The sequence below is a fragment of the Medicago sativa genome, chromosome 4, assembly GCF_051527215.1.
Source record: "Medicago sativa cultivar Bolivia chromosome 4, Bolivia_mono, whole genome shotgun sequence".
Classification (NCBI taxonomy): domain Eukaryota; kingdom Viridiplantae; phylum Streptophyta; class Magnoliopsida; order Fabales; family Fabaceae; genus Medicago; species Medicago sativa.
In genome coordinates this window covers 21,381,325-21,388,751 of record NC_140752.1, presented here as the reverse complement: position 1 = coordinate 21,388,751, position 7,427 = coordinate 21,381,325, and the positions used below count along the sequence as shown (strand labels likewise).

Below are 7,427 nucleotides of genomic sequence, written 5' to 3'. Positions count from 1 at the left end.
AATGGTTAATTCATCATCACAGATATCAATTCATAAAGCGAACGCGGAGCTTTGATATCCGAACAAGTGAATTTAGACAAGGTTTGCGAAACATGAGAATAGTCTAGCAAACCTTGGGACACATAAAGTTTCGATCTTCAAGGGTCCCAAAGGCAATCACCCATGAGAATAGGTGTGGTTGTTGGAGGGATACACTCACTGACTTCGAGAGGAGCTGTGATATGCTAAAGAGAAACTTGTCCTTAGTAATTAGGATTAACGTTTAATTATAAGTTTAAGGCTTGCTTGTGAAAAGATTCGTTATTACGATGAACCAATGATCCCAAGGCTTTTTAATATTATTGTTATTTACCTTCAAAAACTGCACTCTCCAACTTCTTATTTCTTCCTCTTCTAATCAATTTCTAAAAGCTAATTGGATTGACCAACTCCCTAGCGGAACGATAACTCTACTTACTACTATTACTTCGATAGGCCGTGCACTTGCGGTTTGGCCCTATCAAGTTTTTGGCGCCGTTGCCGGGGAGTTAACTAATTTAATTAGCTTTTACTTAGTGATTAGAATTCTCTCTTCTTCTCTCTCTTTTTCTTTTTTATTTTTAACTTTTTATTTTTCTGTCATTATTAACTTCTTGGGTCCTCAATTTTTTTTATGCGAAAAACTAGAAATCGAGTTGTAATAATCAACGAGATCGAAAGGTATTTGCATAGACGAAAGAGAGACACACAAAATAACACCGTCATGGCCAATCGCACTCTCAAAGAGTATGCAACGCCGTCTACGGCTGAGCCACAAGCTGTTATTGTGTACCCAACGGTTGAGGATGACAACTTTGAAATCAAGCCTGCCCTACTTAACTTGGTGCAGCAAAACCAATTCTCGGGATCCCCCACTGAGGATCCCAATCTTCACATCTCTGTTTTCCTACGAATTAGTGGAACCATGAAGGAGAACCAAGAAGCCGTAAGACTTCATCTCTTTCCCTTTTCCTTAAGGGATAGAGCTAGCGCTTGGTTCCATTCCCTCGAAGTCAGTTCCATTACTTCATGGGATCAGATGAGGCAAGCATTCCTTGCCCGTTTCTTTCCACCATCTAAAACCGCTAAACTTAGAGACCAAATCACGCGGTTCAACCAAAAAGATGGGGAATCTCTCTATGAGGCGTGGGAGCGTTTCAAAGAAATGCTAAGACTTTGTCCCCACCATGGCCTAGAGAAGTGGCTTATAGTCCACACTTTTTATAATGGCTTGTCTTATACCACTAAGATGTCTGTTGATGCAGCTGCAGGTGGGGCACTTATGAACAAGAACTACACGGAAGCGTATGCCCTAATTGAAGACATGGCTCAGAATCATTACAAATGGACCGACGAGAGAGCCATCTCTAGTTCTTCACCCTCCAAAAAGGAGGCAGGTATACACGAAGTCTCTAACTATGATCACCTTGCTTCTAAAATTGATACACTAACTGAAAAACTTGAAAAATTCAATGTTAGTGCTATCAATTCTGCATCTACTCCTTCTTGTGAAATATGTGGTATAGCTGGTTATGCTGGTGTTGATTGCCAACTAGGTAGTGCTATTAATGGTGTTGAGCAAATGAATTATGCTCAATACAACCAAGGGATGCGACAAAATCAAAATTTTTATAAAAACCAAAATCCCTATGGACAAGTAGCACCACCCGGTTACGCAAACAACCAAAGATTCACTCAAAAATCCAATTTGGAAATTTTGTTGGAAAACTCTATTGCCAACCAAAACAAACAACTTCAAGAACTCAAAAACCAAACTGGATTTCTGAATGATTCTCTTTCCAAGCTCAATACCAAGGTTGATTCTATTGCTACTCACTCTAAAATGCTTGAAACACAAATCGCCCAAATAGCCCAACAAGTGGCTACATCTTCCCAAACACCGGGAGTCTTTCCTGGTCAAACCGAAGCCAATCCCAAAGCCCAAGTTAATGTCATATCTTTTGGGGGTAGTAAGTTAGGCGAAACTTTTTCTAAGGTTAAAAACGTTGGGAAAGAAAATGTCAAGCCTGTAGGTGATAAAATTGTGATAGAAGAAGCTAAACCACTTGAAGAAAACAAAACTCCATCCCCCTTAAATCCTGATAAGCTTAAACTAGAGGGTAAATTTGAAAAATTTGTTAACATACTTAGGAAGATTTACATTAAACTTCCCTTTGCTGAAGCTTTGTCTAGGATGCCTCTATATGCCAAGTTTTTAAAGGAAATTTTTTCAAAGAAAAGGGTTATAGAGCATAATGAGACAATAGCCTTGGCTAAGGAAACTAGTGCAATCATCCAAGAAGCACCCCCTAAGCTTAGAGATCCAGGTAGCTTTGCCATACCATGTGAAATTGGGAATGAAACCATAAACAAAGCCTTATGTGACTTAGGAGCTAGTGTTAGTTTGCTGCCTTTGTCTCTTCTTAAAAGGATAGGGATAGGAGAGTTAAAACCTACAGAGATGGAATTAAAAATTGCTGATCGTTCTACCATGAAACTTGTAGGATTTGTCGAGGACATACCTGTTAAGATAGAGGGGATATACATCCCCACTGATTTTGTAGTCGTTGACATTGAAGAGGACGATGATGTCCCTATAATCCTAGGTAGACCCTTCCTTGCAACTGCGGGAGCTCTCATTGATGTTAAACTTGGTAGGATAGTCTTTCAAGTGAGTGATAAGATGGTAGGATTTGAGTTGGAAAACGTTATGAAAGGTCCCGCTCTTTACTCTTGTTGCATGCTTAACGATCATGTTGTGAAAGAACGTTTTATAACGTCATCTGCACAATATGATATCTTTGATCCATTCTAAGGACTCTTTCTAACCGTCAAGCTAATGACATTAAAAGAGCGCTTCGTGGGAGGCAACCCACGCATTTTACTGCTTTTGTTTTGTTTTAAGTTGTTTTGCAGGTAGTTGTCCAAGTGTGATTCGAAAAAAAATCAAGAAATTGAAAATTTTTGAAGCCCTCCTTACCAGAAGGTTGGCACGGCCCGTGCTGAAGCTGGCACGGCCGTGCCAGGTTTGTGAACAAAAAAGGGGACATGAGCCACAGAAAGTTGGCACGGCCCGTGCCAAGGGTGGCACGGCCGTGCCCGATCTCTGCACACCCTATAACATCAAATTTTTCTTCCTTCTTCCTCATTCACAAACCACAACCCTCTTTCATCTTTCAAACTTCTCTCTAAACCTCCATAACCTTCAAACCTTCAAACCTTCATATCTCCCTCAATTCTTAACCAAATCACTCAATTCTTTCACCAATCAACCACAAACTTCATCCAAAACAAAAACCACCAATCAAAAACACCCTTCACCCATTCAAACCCATAATTCACCAAAACCCTAATCTTTCAAAACCTAACCCAAAAACCACAAAACCTTAACCAATCTCCACATCCAAACCAACAAACCTTCCTTAAACATCAACCCCAACCCTTAACCAATCCTTTCCACCAAAAATCTTCCCAAACCCCAAACTTTCATACCAACCATAACCAAGGTCAAATGGCTTCAAGAAGAAGAAGTGGAAAGGAACCAGCAAGTTCTTCCGGTCCTCCCCCAAAGAAGCAAACACAAGTCAAGAATCATGGAATTCAGTTCAAAGACAACAAACAAAGGGACAGGTACAAAATTCATACTTCTAAAACCTTACATCCCTCTAGATATCCTGATTCCTATGATTTGCAAGTGCTAGGGCTTAGAGATGATGTTTTTAGGTTGATGGGTAGGCTAGGTTGGACTGATATGCTAACACCTATGAGGGGTTATGAGAATTTTACTTATGAATTTTTAAGCTCACTTGTTTTCACCAAAGATAAGTTGAATTTTGATAACCCTAATCATAGAGTTGTTTTCCGGTTATTGAACATTGATTATAATATGTCTCTTCAGCACTTTTGTGAAGCCTTAGGTTTTGTCAATGAGGGGTATATTCATGATCATTGGGATGATAGTCTAAAACCGGATAACTATGACCCAGCTGCCTTTTGGAACCGTATCACCGGCCTTGATAACTATGTCCCTAGAGCCAACAAAGCTAGCAACATTCACAACCCCGTACTTAGGTACCTTCAGAGGGTCATGGCTTGCACCATTTGGGGAAGAACCGAGCTAGGAAACACTAGAACCGATGAGTTGTTCATGTTATGGGCAATGCTCTACAACCACCCCGTCAACACTGGCTTTTACTTGATTGATTACCTAGACTTTGTAGCTACTAGACCAGCCGGTAGGGGAGACATAGTGGTGGGTGGCATCATTACATACATAGCTAAGTGTTTTGATGTGAGTGAGGATGAGGGGATCAAACCAATTGAGGGAAACAATAAGCTTAACCGGGAAACCCTCATTGCTATGAATTTCATTAAACATCGTCCACCACTCCATTACCAACTTAAGCTAAATGTGCCAATCGTGTTTTTATTGCCTAACCCATCTCGGACTACCACCGAGGTGGAAGAAAATTGGTTGTATGTTGATGATGTGCAGGTTCTAGAACAACAAGATGATGAGGGAGAAGGTGCTAACTTGCACCATGATGAAGGAGAAGGTGCTAACTTGCACCAAGAGGGGCACCATGGCCATGCAGCCGGTGAGCTTAATGAAAATCAAAGATGGACATGGATCCATAATGAGATCGAGAGGATGAGCACCGAGCAACAAAGGCAAGGTGTTGAAATCTCCGGCCTTCGCAATGAAGTTCAAAGGGGCAACCGTGTCAATGATGAAAATAATGAGATGCTCTGTCGGATGATGCAAAACCTCCAACTTCAAGGTCCTCCTTACGGACCTCAATAAACAAATGTGAGCTTTCCTCTTCCTCTCTTCCCTTCTTCTTCTCCCTATCTCTCTCATTCTTCTACTCATCTCCTTCTTTCTCCTTATTCTATCTCTTCTTCTTCTTCTTCTTCGTTTAATTTCTTTTTCCTTTGAATCATTGAGGACAATGCTTCCCCTAAGTGTGGGGGGGGCCTAATAAAGTGTCTAGAGTCGTAGTGTTCCCAAACTCCCTTGAACTTTATTCTTTTGTTTTGTTTTTATAGCAAGAGGCATGACTAAGTAGCTTGTTTTTAATGTGAATATGGCATGAAAATTTTTGTTTTGTCTCTTCTCTAAAGGTTGTTTCTTGTACATAAAAGTAGTTTCTTGTGTTTCTTATGTTCTTGCTATGCCCATATCCTGTTTTGATGTGAAAATTCTCCAATGAGAAAAGCACCCGGTTGCAATCCTTGAGCAATTGTATGAATAGGTATTTTAAGGAACACGTTCTATCTTTAGTGTTAACTTAGACCCTTTAAAGTCTTAAGAGTAAAAGTAGTATAAGTTTGTGTGGGAAAATTAATCAAATTGTTCTTAATTGTTATATTCTTATTAATTTGTTAAATGTTAAATGGGGCGGGAGAATGGCACCAACATGTGGGGGAAAGGACAATCCCTAACTTCCTAATTGTGGTGGTGACTCCCTAATTTGAACTTAATGTGAAACAAATTCATCAATGCTAGGGGGAAAGGACAATTACATCCAAAAAGACTTCCTACGCGGAGATGAAACAAACAATAATTTTGCAGCACTACTTAGGGTGATTTTGAATCTAGGGGGAAAGGACAATTACATCCGAGAAGACTCCCTACGAGGATAGATAGCCCCTAAGCATCTGCAGCCCCTTGTGCTTAATTGTTATATCTAATTTAATTTTAACTTGAATTCCCATCACTCTTATATGAAATGAAGAAAGGACTTTTCTCGGTTACTTTAGCACTAAAGATAGAACCTATTCCTCATAATATCTGTCTTATACAGGAGCAAGAAAAGGGTTGGACTGCACACACACACTCACTTGAAACTTGATGTTGGGTAGAATAGGTTCATGAGAAGTATTTGAAATTGTAATTAGTGTACTTGGAACAAAACCTTTCTTTGAGACTTATGTTCTTAATATTGCCATGAATCAATCTTTGTTGCTGCTATGTTTGCTGCCTTTTGCTTGAGGACAAGCAAAGATTCAAGTGTGGGGGAATTTGATGAGTCATAGATAGTATTAATTATTGCCTTATTTAGTTTAGTTTTATCTTAGATTTGATTTTATTTTATTGCATTTTATTTTAGTTTAGAATATTTTACTTCAAATTGTCTTTTATTTTATTTTAGGAATAAATATACGGTGGAAGGTGCCTTGGAGCAAAAGAAAGAGGACTGGAGCAAAATACAGCGCAAGAATACGAAGATACGGGGCAAAAATACAATTCCCCTTACCAGAAGCTTGGCACGGCCCCTGCCAACATGTGGCACGGCCGTGCCCGTCTCCAGGACCTGTTTTGCTGCTTTTCTTCGGGCCCAAGTTACCCTGTTGCAGCTTTACCGTTTTATCCTTTTAGTTGCTTAGTTTCTAAGTCGATTGTAAAGCTATAAATAGAGTAGCTCTCCACCATAAACAAATCATCTTTACTTTGTTTATTTCAATTGCTATTTCAATAAAGTCTTTATTTCGTTTTTACTTTCTTCTTTGCAATTTACTTTTATCGCATTTTTCTTCTTCCCCCATGTCTACGATGAACATGAGTGAGTAGACTTCTTTGTCTTGGGATCGTTGGACAAGTCTAATGACGTAATCCGGATCAAGCCAAGTCTTAAACCCTAATTAATTGTTACCCTAATTCCTAATCTAAATTCACCGTTTTAACATGAATTAATTATTATCAAACTGTGGAAGCGAACGCGGAGGGTTTGATAATGGTTAATTCATCATCACAGGTATCAATTCATAAAGCGAACGCGGAGCTTTGATATCCGAACAAGTGAATTTAGACAAGGTTTGCGAAACATGAGAATAGTCTAGCAAACCTTGGGACACATAAAGTTTCGATCTTCAAGGGTCCCAAAGGCAATCACCCATGAGAATAGGTGTGGTTGTTGGAGGGATACACTCACTGACTTCGAGAGGAGCTGTGATATGCTAAAGAGAAACTTGTCCTTAGTAATTAGGATTAACGTTTAATTATAAGTTTAAGGCTTGCTTGTGAAAAGATTCGTTATTACGATGAACCAATGATCCCAAGGCTTTTTAATATTATTGTTATTTACCTTCAAAAACTGCACTCTCCAACTTCTTATTTCTTCCTCTTCTAATCAATTTCTAAAAGCTAATTGGATTGACCAACTCCCTAGCGGAACGATAACTCTACTTACTACTATTACTTCGATAGGCCGTGCACTTGCGGTTTGGCCCTATCATTAGATTTCCTAGGAACTATTACATGCTTCGATTTGATAATGCTAGGCCACTTTATGCCCTTTTTAGTGAAAGAAAAAGGGTCAAAAACGAGTAAAATCCGTAAATTAACAAGGAAATTCACTTTACCACCATTTTGGCCGTTTTTGAAATTTCTAAAATCAACCACGGAA

At 39.3% G+C, this 7,427-nt stretch overlaps 1 non-coding gene across 1 annotated transcript; it reads right to left on the bottom strand.

Moving 5' to 3' along the window:
- Window positions 1–1,105: 1,105 nt before the first annotated feature.
- LOC146927107 (small nucleolar RNA R71) lies at window positions 1,106–1,212 on the bottom strand. The gene has a single exon (XR_015009076.1). It is a non-coding gene; the product is annotated as a small nucleolar RNA R71 (small nucleolar RNA).
- Between the last annotated feature and the right edge of the window lie 6,215 nt (window positions 1,213–7,427).